At 45.3% G+C, this 13,036-nt stretch overlaps 1 protein-coding gene across 1 annotated transcript in view; it reads left to right on the top strand.

Moving 5' to 3' along the window:
- Nucleotides 1-13,036, top strand: part of TTPAL (alpha tocopherol transfer protein like) — a 38,514-nt gene continuing 25,478 nt past the window's right edge. The window contains exon 1 of the mRNA XM_077873286.1: nucleotides 1-96. The gene's annotated coding sequence lies outside the window, so the exon portion shown is untranslated. The remainder of the gene's footprint in view (nucleotides 97-13,036) is intronic.

Raw genomic sequence — 13,036 nt, forward strand, 5'->3', positions numbered from 1 at the left:
GCATAGTGTACCTAGAGTTTGGAAAGTTACCTCAGCTGCTGCATGCAAAGTTTGGAAAGAGGAGAGACCAGAGAGAAGGCTGAAACAAGACCCCAGGTGAGAGAAGAAGAGGCCTAAGCAGATGGGAGATGGGCCAGAGAGAGCTGTTTTATCCGTGGTGTGGTGAAAGGATGGGGGTGTGTGTGGATTTTACTGGTAACCCGTGAGTCTGGGACTTCTGGACTTCATGATTCTCTGATTCTTGGATTCTGTGCTCAACACTCCATAATTCTTTGTCATAAAATGCCTGTTGATATCACTGTACACTTACAATCCCTGACTTCACACTGCCCTGCATACCCCCCTTTTGAGCCTGTTTTCCCTGTTTGCAAAGTGGGGATCATCTACACCTTCCTTGCAGAGCAGCCAGGGGAGTGGGAGCTGGTGTGTGGTCAGCACACACACGAAGCAGGCATTTGGTCCATGGTAGGCATGTTTGAGCTAAGTGCTTGATATGCAGACATTGCCAGGAAAGAAGTGCTTCTTGAGAGAATAAGAGAGATAAGAATGGAAGAACAGAGGTAAGGAAGAGGCCTATTTTCATCTGCTCCTAGTGACCTGGGTTGTTCTGGCTTCTGGGCTTCTGGCTCAGCATCTGGCTCCCAGATTTGGTTATTTTCTCCCAGGCACTGGCAGGTGGGCCAGTTGGCTGTGGGACTCCTCATATCTGTAGCCTGCTGGCCCTCCCAGCCCCTCCTTCTGGTGCTAAACTCCCCCCGAAGGCTGCAGACACCAGCTGGAGGTGGCCATGTGGGATCTGGTGTTTCCTGGGCAGGTCTAAGCCAGGTCAAGTAGCACTTAGCTTTCTTCCAACCCAGCCCATCCTGGAGGCCGTACTCTAGTATTCCCCTCTTAGGCAACTGTTCTGTTTACTCCAACTAGAGTAGGGTTGTGGAGACAGAAACCTCACTTGTGTCCTCAGAACAAGAACATGTGGTCTCTGGAACCAGACCCAAGGGTATGTGTGCTCCTGTGTTACAATGTGCATCTTGCCAGTGGTTCAACTTTAATTCAGTTGGATCCATAAATCATCAGGTGAACAACACAACTGTGGGCAAACCCCACGGGGCTGGCAAGACCTGCAGAGACTCACTCCTTGCTTGGAGGAGGAAGAAATGGGAAACCACACAGTACTTAGTGAAGGGTTGAGCTAGAGTCCATAGCCAGAACTCCCAGTCCATTTCTCTGCACACAGTAGGAAGTCCACAAGCATCAGTGAAATTAAGTCGAATTAGGACCTTAAGTGACACACATCCTATACATTTCCCAGCTAGCACCTGCCTTGACTCTTTCTAGAAAGCGCTAAAAGACTGGAGAGAAAGGTGGCCTCTGGGGAGGGAAGCTGGATAGCTGAGGTCAGGGGTGGGGGGAAAACCTACTTTTCATTTTATGCCCTTTTGTACTGTTCGAATGTTTTATTTTCACCCAGTGCTGATAGATCAAAGTCAATCAATCAAACAAACAATCATAATTAAATAAACAATTAAGCGAGCCAGGCTCTTTTGTAACTCCATGGCTTTTTGTACATGCTGTTCCCTCTGCCCTTTCCTGGTCTGCTCCACCCAGAAAACTGCACAAGTTGCAAGACTGAGCTTGGATGCCCAGCATCAGGGGCCTGTGGCCAGCTCCCTGCGATGGCTATCTTCCATTTGCCCATCACCTCTGCATGTCCTCATCTGCCCCCGCTCTGTGCCCCGGGAGGCATCCATGTCTCCTGACTTCTCACTGGATCCCAGCAGAGGAAGGAGTCGGTGGTAAATTAAAAGGACGGGCGCCTGGGTGGCTCAGTCATGATCCTAGGGTCCTGGGATGGAGCCCCGCATCGGGGCTTCTCCTTCTCCACTAGGTCCTCTGCTTCTCCCTCTTCCTCTGCAGCTACCCCTGTATGTTCTCTCTCTCTGTCAAATAAATAAAAAAATCTTAAAAAAAAAAAAAAAAAAGGCAGGATGAGAAAGCAGTCGGGGTGTTAATGCCATCCGTCTCCTTCCTGCTCTGCCTTCATCTTCACGGATGCTACGTTTCTACAAGACCTCCACTCCTGTCTTGGCCTTGTTTCCACAGTTCCAGCTCTCCCTGGAGTCCTGTTTCCTCTCTTGCCCCTTCAAGCCTTGGGGTGATAACAGCTTCCTGCTGTTTCTAGTCCCTGGCCGCCTCCATATCCCTTAAAGCTTTCCTTAGCCCCACGCCTCTGTAAATACTTCCTTCAAAATTTGCTTCAGTTAAGCCAGGGATTCTCTACCTGGAATAATTTTGCCCCTCAGTTGGAACAGTTGGCAATGTCTGGAGGCATTTTTGGCTGTCGTTGCTAGGGTGGGGGTGCTACTCTTGGCATCTAGTGGGTGGAGACCAGGGATGCTGCTAAACATCCTCTGGTGCACAGGATGGCCCCTCCTCCAAGAGAGAATTGTTTGGCCCCAAATATTAATGGTGCCGAGTTGAGAAACCCTGATTTACACCTTTGAGTTGCCAACCTCTCCCAGTTTGGAGCTGGAAAGTTCAAGGCTGGGGGTTCTGGACACCTGCAGCCCTCTCTGCACTGTGATCTATCTATTTTTTTACAGGCCTGCTGTTGGCTTGTTCTAAATGGCAGAGATGAAGAGACCCAGTCTTTGTCCTCAAGCTACCCCCTGTACTGTGCGGAGAGAACCTGGGGAGCTGAGTCTGAGTCCCTCACCAGACTTGAGTCCTTGAGGGTAGGGTCCTGTGTCATTCACCACATAGCCTCAGGGGTAGGAGACATTTGCTCTTGAATCAAAGAATACTTCTATAATATCTTAAAACAGGCTACAGCAGACAAGGGTCTAGACTCACTAAACAAGACCCAGGGAACCTGGGTGGGGTTTTTTCCCCCTGTGACAGAAGTTTCAGGGAAACCACAGTTAGACAAATATGTACAGAATGAATGAGGAATGAATGAATGATAGTTCCAGAGATACGAGTGGGTGGGCAGGCGGGAAGGCAAGACAGCAAGAAGGTGTCTCATCTCTTAAATGGGTGTTGCAGCAAAAACAACTCCTAGGATTACTGTCAGAATCAAATTAAGGGAAAGCACTTAGTATGGTTCTTAGTGATCAGTGAGCACAAAAGAAACAATATCTATCAGCTATCCGGAGGAAGTGATGGAGGAGAATCGCCAAGAGGGTGCTGGGGAGGAGCTCTGCCACTAAGAAGGGGGGCTTCTTTGCATCTCTGGGCATCTGTAAAATGGGCAAAATTAGTGCTTTGCAGAAACTATCATAGGGGATGCTTTAGCTCCACAACAGGTGATTCAAATACTATTTTCAAAATCAAATCTGTAATTTAATAAAAGTAAAAGCCAGGTCTGTTAAGTAACATTAAGGTAGAACTGTCAGGTAGGTTTCAAGTGACCAATTCATCTTTTTTTTTTTTTTTTTTCCTGAGACTTGGCCAGTTTTAGCAGTGAAAGTCGTGTGTCCTGAAAATCCCCAGTCTTGGGCAGACTGAGATGGCTGGTCACCCGAGCAGGTCAGATGATCAGTCTGACCTTGTGATTTTTTTTAAGATTTTGTTATTTTTTCATGAGAGACAGAGAGAGAGGCAGGGACACAGGCAGAGGGAGAAGCAGGCTGCCCTCAAGGAGCCCTATGTGGGACTCGATCCCAGGACCCTGGGGTTATGACCTGAGCCAAAGGCAGATGCTCAATTACTGAGCCACCCAGGTGCCTCTGCCTATGTGATTTTTTTTTAAGATTTTATTTATTTATTCATGAGAGACACACAGAGAGAGGCAGAGACAGAGGCAGAGGGAGAAGCAGGCGCCATGCAGGGAGCCGGATGTGGGACTCGATCCCAGGACCCTGGGATCACACCCTGGGCTGAAGGCAGATGCTCAACCACTGAGCCACCCAGACATCCTGTGATTTTTAAACTAATAAGTAGCTAACATATATTGAGCACTTATTCTGTGCCAGGTGCCTTTCTAATGACCTTATAAGTATTATCTTATTTAATCTTCATAATCCCAGTAAGATAAATATTACTAGCATCCCTCTTTGTACAGTGGCACAACGAGGTTCTGTCATTGGCCAAGGCTACCCAGCTCCTGAGTAAGAGAGTCATGACTTGATTTCAGGTTGTCTGGGTCCAGAGTTACCCATATATAACCATGACCTTTATGACACATCTAAATACATTTTAAGGGACGCCTGGGTGGCTCAGTGGTTGAGCTCTGCCTTCAGCCCAGGGCGTGATCCCACGGTCCCAGGATCGAGTCCCGCATCGGGTTCCCTGCATGGAGCCTGCTTCTCCCTCTGCCTGTGTCTGCCTCTCTCTCTGTGTCTCTCATGAATAAATAAAATCTTTAAAAATAAATAAATACATTTTAAAAGAATCTTTGAGAGGCTAATGGTAATAGTAATAATGATGGTGATGGTGGTGGTGGTGGAAATCTACTTTTTAAACGTTTTTTGAAATAGTCATAACGATAATACATTTTTTGAGCACTCACATATTCTTTCCGAAGTTTAACCTGGTGGAGGCCGCTTCTATTCTAACTTGGGCTGCTTATCTACAACTTGTGTAGACCTCAGAATAAAGGGCCACCTGTGCTGGATTATAGCTGGAGTAGAAGACTCAAATATTTACAGGACCGGGTGGGCAATGCTGGCGTGCGAAGTGGGCCTGGTTGTAATGCAACAGGGGGACAGGGCGTGGTGGGGACCGTGGCGGAATGGGACTGGAATACACGTACTGACTGGGAGAAGTCAGGACTCAGCTCTGGGCCCGTGAAATTGAGGGTCTGGTAATAGCAGATCTTGCAAGAGAAGATCACCCACCTTTAACAACACCCACCTTCAACAACAACTAATCTAGAGAAGCCAAAACAAAAACACTAGGTGCATGAAACAAAACCTGTCTGTGGATCAAACCTAAGCCCTGCCCCCTATGCCCCATGAGCTGTTGAAAAAAAATGACTGCTTGCAATGATGTCATATTCATGTAATGGAACATAATACAGCAATGAAAATGAATGAACTCTAGACATAAAAATATGGGTGAATCTCACAAACATAAGCCAGACATAAACAAATGCACGCTATGTCTTCCATTTCTATAAAGTTCAACAACAGACCAAATTAATAGAAGATGTTCGGAGTCAGGACTGTGGTTACTCTTGTTCAGAGGAGGCAGGGAGTAGCTGAAAGAGGACCCAAGCAGAGCTTCTAGAGGGCTGGCCGGGGGCTAGCTCTTCATCTGGGAGCATGCAGTGGTGATGATGCTCCCTTTGTGATGGTCATTGAAGCTGTCCACGTAGGCTTTGTGTACTTTTAAAATGTGTATCTTTAAAATTATATAAAACTTTCGAAGCACACGTACAACACAGATTGTTACCATTTGGAAATATTTCTCTGGATGAAGCAGGATTGCTTTCGGATGGGAAGGAAACCAAATACCGAAGTAAGATTTTAGAGCCTGGCTTCCCTGCAGGAGGCATCTGATGGCTCTTTGATGGATAAATGCAACTAGAGCAATTGTCAGGTATGCCCTGATTTGAAACTGAGGTGTTGAATAAAACAGCTTCGTTTTCCTTGAGGATTTCTTCAAATAAGAATATCTGTGTTGAGAATCGTGTCTGTTTAGTTCACCTCATTTATCGAAGTTCTCAGGTGTTTGAAGTGACAAAAAATAACTTTCTATACATTTTATATGTTGGACTTTCATGGGAAAAGGGTTTTGTGGCTAAAATTTTAAATGTGAGAACCTGGGGTGCCTGGGTGGCTCAGTGGTCAAGCATCTGCCTTTGGCTCAGGTCGTGATCCCGGGGTCCTGGGATCGAGTCCCACATCAGGCTCCCTACTGGGAGCCTGCTTCTCCCTCTGCCTATGTCTCTGCCTCTCTCATGAATAAATAAATAAAATCTTAAAAAAAATGTGGGAACCTTCAGGTTCTAAAATTCTGCCTCTCAGAACCAGGCTCCACGTGGCAGGTTGGGCTCAGGGGTGATTCACCAACGGGGATGGGTAGCAGGGGAGTGCTCTTGGGGGTGGAAGGAGCACCCAGGAGCCACTGTAGCCACTTCTCAAAGGGTGTGTCTCCATTTACAAAGGGCCTTTTCATCTTTAGTCATCCCTTCCGCAAACATGTCCAAGTGCCCACTCTGTGCCAGGTTATAGGGTGTAACGTTCATCCAACAATCACAAAGACGGAACTACCCACAGCAGCAAGTCACAAGAGCACATGGCCAAGGACCCTCGCTGGTCTGCACCCTGCCTCCCAAACCACCCAAACCCGCCTCTTCCCACAGCCCCACTCGGCCACCCTGGCCTAGACTGCACCAACCCCAACTCCACAGTCACTAACTCACTGGCCTCCCTGTCCCAGTCAGACCCCTAAATCCAATCTCCAGAGTGATATCCCACCACCCACCGGCCCTACATGGGCCCCGATCACCTCTGCTCTCCTTTCTTCCACTGTCCAATCATGGGGGTCCTGCCTCAGGGCCTTTGCTTTTGCCCTTCCCTCTGCCTAGACTCTTCTCCCACATCTCCAAGAGGTTGCTGTTTCTCATGATTCAGTTGTTGCCACAAATGTCACCCGTCCCCGAGAAGCTGGCAACACAGGGACCTCTTTGGCCGGATGATGTGTAGTGCCTGAATTTTGTACCAAGGGCCTATTCACATAAATTGTTAGTTCAAACACAAGTGTCTCCTTAGAGAGGCCTTTCTGGAAAGCAACCTTCCCTGCTTACTTCCTCTTATGGCACTGTAATTTTCCCTTATGAGTATATAATACAGTCTGTAATTGCCTTAGAGTTGGTTTTTTTTTTTTTTTTTTGGTTTTGTCTTGTATTTAATTTCTTTTTATTGTCTATCTCCCCCTCGTGAAGACACAGACTTTGCCTTGTCTTATCTACCACCTACTACAGTCCTGGCACATAGTAGGCGCTCAATAAATATTTATTGACCCAGTGACGAAAAGAAGGGAAGGGGGAAGGAAGAATGCCTGTGTTGATAGTGGAGAGTTAGCCTGCAAAGCTGGGGATGGGAGGGACGGGCTCAGTTCCAAGCATAGGGAACAGTCAGTAGTTTGAGGGCTTTGACAATACTAGGCTGATGGGACCAAAGAAAGCCGGGATGTGAGGCAGGCAAGATTATATCCATTTTGGGCAGCCCAGGTGGCTCAGCGGTTTAGTGCTGTCTTCAGTGTCGGGGGTGATCCTGGAGGCCCCGGGATCGAGTCCCACATCGGGCTCCCTGCATGGAGCCTGTTTCTTTCTCTGCCTCTCTCTCTCTCTCTCTCTCTCTTTCTTTCTCTCTCTCTCTCTCTCTGTGTGTCTCATGAATAAATAAACAAAATCTTGAAAAAAAAGATTATATCCATTTTACACATGAGGAATCTGAGACTCAGAAGGGGAAGCGGCTTACCCAAGCCACCCAGTATATACTGAGCACGTATATGCAGTAACTTATGAGATGGGTACTATTACTACATCCTCATTTGACTGATGAAGAAACTGAAGCACAGAAAGGTTAAGTGACTTGCTCTAGGTTGTACAGCTTGGAGGTAGCCAAGCCTCAGGCCTTTCTCTGGCTCTCAGTGGTTCCCAGTTTTCACCTCCCAGTTCTCCCTCAGCCTCCGGCCTCACACAGAGTTCCGGCTTGGACTTGGAGGGGTTGTGACTTTAAACACTGACCCTCTCTGGAGTTTGGGGCAAAGCCAGAAAATTCTCTAAAACCTTCCAGGACTTGGGTTCTCCTAACTCCAAACCAAAAGAGAACAAAACTAACCCTACTTGCAAGGCTGCTGTGAGAAAAAAAAAAAAAAAAGTGATAAAAAATAATTATAGGACTCATAAGTGATAAAAATAATTGTAGGGCTCCTGGCAAACAGCCTGGGCTATAGAGATACTGAGTAACGACAAGCAAGAATTTATGGCCCTGTGGGCCCAGTCTTTTAGAGGCTGGGGTGATAGGAGCTGGGGTCATAAGTGGGGTCACAGGCAGAAACTCCCAGCAGCCCCTTCCTATCCTATCAGCCTGGGCAGGGCTCTCAGATGGCCATACCCTCTGAGCCCAATGGGCCACCATGTGTCATCCATCTGGTTGGGTCTTGTGTCTCTTGCTACTTCTAAAACCTGTAAACTCTTAGCAAGTTATGGTGATTTGGTTCATTCATTAATTATCAGGGTTCCAGGGGAAGGCCTGGAGCAGATCTGGGTGATGGAGGTAGATCAAGCTCCAGGCACAGTGGGGTCACAGAGCTGGGACTTGAGCCTCTAACATCTGGACTCCAGAGGCAGAGCTCAAGACTGAGAAACAAGCACTAAGAAATTCAAAAGGGTTTGAAGTCAGGTGGACATGACTTTGAATCCCTGTTCTGCCAATACTAACTGTGTCACCTTGGGCCAGTGCCTTAATCTCCTTAAGCATCAGTTTTCACATCTATAAAATGGGACTGCTGATATGCATCACACAGCTTTGCCACAGAGATTGCTCCAATCTGGCTAATAGCTGCTGTTTCTGGAACAGTAATGCAAGCGAGGCTCCATGTTAAGTGCTTTTCAGACAATATTTCTTTTTTTTTTTTAATTTATTTATGATAGGCACACAGTGAGAGAGAAAGGCAGAGACACAGGCAGAGGGAGAAGCAGGCTCCAAGCACCGGGAGCCTGACGTGGGATTCGATCCCGGGTCTCCAGGATCACACCCTGGCCCAAAGGCAGGCGCTAAACCGCTGCGCCACCCAGGGATCCCCAGACAATATTTCATTTAACTAATAAGCACAGGTAAAGCGCCTCACAGACAAACAGCAATATTAGCTCCCCTAGAATATATGTTTCATAAGTGCTGGGGTTTTGGTTGTTTTACTGGCTTCAAATAGTGTTTACTGGCGTCTCAAATAGTGCCAGGTACATAGTAGATGCTAAACAAAAATTGTTGCATGAATAAATGACTCTAATTTCACCCATATCAGTAACAAAAGAGCTCTGTTACTTAACTGGTATGTGACTTTGAGCAAGCCTCTGTCTCTGAACTTCAGTTTTCTTCTCAGCCTAATGGGTACAATGATGCTGGCAAAATTTATTGAGTGCCAACTGTGTGCTGGGCCCTATTCTAAATGGTTTATATCTCCCAACATTAATGTCCCCTTTAAACCTTACATCTCCCTTTGAGGTACTATTATCAGCCCACATTAAGGTTAAACTAGCTGAGGCACAGGGAGATTGTCACCTGGCTAAGGTCTCATGAGCAGTAAGAGGTGGAACTGGATTCAAATTCCCCAGGCATCTGACAGACCTGCAGACTGCAGCTGCTTAACATTACTCTAGAGTGTCTTTCAAAGACCCCTTTCCCCATCAATAGTAGAAGTAGTAAATATATTGAGGTCTATCTATAGAGTGGAATGCTAAATAGTGATGAAAAAAGAGTGAATTACCAATGACTATAACAACATGGGTGAAGCTCACAATTATGTTGAAAGGAGCCAGGTGCAAAAAACACTAGAGTTGCCAGATAAAATACAAGATATTCAGGTGAATTTGAATTTCAGGTAAACAGTGAATTTCTTTTTTAGCATATTTCCCAAGGGAAATTCAAATTCAACTGGCATCCTGGGTTTTTATGTGCTAAACCTGACAATCCTAAATATTATATATGTATGATTCAATTTATACAAGTTCAAAGATAGTAAAAGGAATAAATGATGATAGATGTTATAGGATAGTGGTGGCCAAGGGTGGGGGTGGGTGGAAAGGCTTCAAGAAAAGTCATATAACTTGATCTGGATGTGGTGTTACCTGTATACACACTTGTAACAATTCACCAAGCTGTACACTTAATATCTGCCCATTTTACAAGATTTATGAATTATGACTCCTTAAAAAATGTTTAAAATTCTAAAGAGCAATACACCCTTTTTACAAAATCTTTAGTAAATGGTGTCTGATGGGGTGCTCGAAAGGATAAAATGAGATAAAGGCTGTGGGTCTCTTAGCACATTTGAGGAGCTCCTAGTAAGAACTCAATAAATGGAAGCCATTGTTAAATGTAACTGTAGCCTTCTTCTTCTTCTTCTTCTTCTTCTTCTTCTTCTTCTTCTTCTTCTTCTTTTTCCTCTTCTTCTTCTTCTTTCTTCTTCTTCTTCTTCTTCTTCTTCTTCTTCTTCTTTTTCCTCTTCTTCTTCTTTCTTCTTCTTCTTCTTCTTCTTCTTCTTCTTCTTCTTCTTCTTCTTCTTCTTCTTTTTCCTCTTCTTCTTTCTTCTTCTTCTTCTTCTTCTTCTTCTTCTTCTTTTTCCTCTTCTTCTTCTTCTTTCTTCTTCTTCTTCTTCTTCTTCTTCTTCTTCTTCTTCTTCTTCTTCTTCTTCTTCTTCTTCTTCTTCTTTCGTCTTCGTCTTCTCCTTCTTCACTCCCTTTTTGATTTTCTCTATTGCAGATTGATTAGAGTGCCCTCAAGTGTCTACATTTTGTCATAGCACCTCAGTTACTGCAAAGAATACCCTTTATCCAAGCTTGGAGTCTCAATTATAAATGCCAGTGCTTTGCTTTTCCTTTGCTTCAGGACACAGAAGAAAGTACCCAAGTCCACTTCAGACTAATGAGTCCCAAGTCCAGCTCTAGCCCTGCCCACGGTAGCCCCCTGAAGTTCGTGAGAAGGCAGGCAAAAGGGGACGCACAGGTCTCTGTGTTTCGCTGGCCCAGCATTAACTGCAAACATCTTGTTCCCAGGAACTCACATGATCATATTTGAAAGTAACATTGGACAGGCTACAGAATGCTTTCACATCAACAATAATCGCAGCTAGCTTTCAATGAGTGCTTCCTGTGTGCCACACACCAGGTCAAGAGATAAATGTCCCTTTCCCCCCCCTCCCTTTTCATCCTTAAAATGACCTGTGAGGTATATATTGTTTGTAGCCTGCTTCCCGTCCCCTACCCCGTAACCCCCCCTCCCCCAAGAGTATGCTTTGGGCATCTTTCCATGTCAATAAATATAGCTGGGGCGGTAAGTACTTGATTCAAAGGCTGAGAAACTTAAACAATCAGCAGCCACTGCCCAGGTGAAGATCAATAATAGTTAACATTTATTGAGTGTTTTATTACACACCAGGCCCTATGCTAATTATTTAACGTGAACTATCTCTCATTTGATCCTTGAGGCAATCTCGAGGTAGCTCCTATTATTATTCAGATGAGGAATCCGAAGCTCAAAGAAGTAAAGGAGCCAATCCAAGGCTAGACAAACAGCTGGTTTGTAAATGGTAGAGCTGGGATTCAAACCCAGGTGGTCTGATTCTGGTCCTGAGCTCTCCACCAGCACATTTGAAGGACAATATGGGGGAGAATTCAAGGGGAGACCCCCAAGGGGAGAAGGAGCCACGGATAAAATCCTGAAGGCAGGTAGAAGGGCAGTGTGGTCATGGGAGAGGCAATTTCTGAAAAGCCAAGTTTACCATGGTGGGGATGGAAGGCTTCCTGGAGGTGATGCCATTTGGACTCACTTTATGTCTCCAGCCAAGAAAGGAAGGCTTCTAATAACTCACCACCTCCCAAGTGGTTTCACATCAGACTCATATGGCTTCAAGTACTAATTGTGCCACTCTCTACTTTAAAAACAAAAAACACAGCATTATTGAGTCATAATTGATGTACAATGAATAATTCCTATTTAAATTGCATAATTTGATGATTTTTGACATATGTACATACCCATGAACCATCACCACAATCAAGATGATGAACATCTTCACCATCCCAAAAGTTTCCGTGCCCCTGTGTAAGCCCTCTCCTTATCACACTACACTCCTATCCCCATACCGTCATGGTCACTGTGGAGTACTTTTCACTACAGATTAGAATTTCATTTTACTTTATTTTATTGTTTTTAAAGATTTTATTTATTTTCAAGAAAGAGAGCAAGAGTGGGTGGGGAGGGGCAGAGGGAGAGGGAGAAGCAAACTCCTTGCTGAGCAGAAAGCCCAATGTGGGGCTTGATCCCAGAACTTCAGTATCATGACCTGAACTGAAGGCAGATGCTTAACCGACCGAACCACCCAGGCACCCCTGGAATTTTATAGAAATGGAATCATACAAGGTGTACCCATTTTGCCTGGCTTCTTTCATTAGGCATAATTATTTTGAGATTCACCCTCATTGTTGTACATATCAATAATTTGTTCCTTTTAATTGCTCATTTTATTTTTTATATGTATACCAGTTCATATACCACACTCCCCTAGGGATAGACATTATTTTTCCCTAGTTTTGAGCCATTAAAAATAAAGCTGCAAAAAATAAAATAAAATAAAGCTGCAAAGCACATTTACAAGCACACCTTCAAGTGGACAGACGCTCTCATTACCCGAGGGCAAGCGTTGAGGAGTGGCTTTGCTGAGTCATGCAAGTGTATGTTTAACCTTGAAAAAGCCACTGCAAACCATTCTCCGAAGTAGTTGTGCTATCTGGTGTCCCCACTAGCAGTGTAGGAAAGTCTCAGGTGCTGGGGCATGTCTTTTTACTTTTAGCCATTTGGGCCAGATGCACTGGAGTCTCTTAACCTGTGGCCCCTACTGGTGGTCCCTTAGCCTTTTCTGGAGCCCAGTTTTCTTATGGGTAAAGTGGAAGTAATCATAACAGCTTTGAAAGGTAGTGAGCTTGCACAGAAGCAACATAGAGTATCGGGACAAGCAGATCATAGAAATTTCTAAAAGATGGCTATTTTATTACAGTGGACCCCCAGCCATCCCATGGTCTGGGGGCCCCCAGTGCACCCCAGGACACACCTTCAAACCAGGTGGTAAAAGCTGCCTTCTTTGTGTGGAGTCAGTGCTCTGAACCTGGAGGAGTAACAGGACTACTGGTGACTGTGCCGGGCACTGTGCTAGGTGTTGTAAATGGTTCATCCTTATAAAGCCTTGAAGAGAGTGGTTGTTTTTTTTCCCTCTATTTTACATACAGGAAAAATGAGGTGTGGTAAGCAGTTGTTGGCCACGGTCACACAGCAGTTAAGTGATTGTGTTGGGATTTGAACCTTGGTCCATC

Source organism: Canis aureus, chromosome 26 (assembly GCF_053574225.1).
Source record: "Canis aureus isolate CA01 chromosome 26, VMU_Caureus_v.1.0, whole genome shotgun sequence".
NCBI lineage: Eukaryota > Metazoa > Chordata > Mammalia > Carnivora > Canidae > Canis > Canis aureus.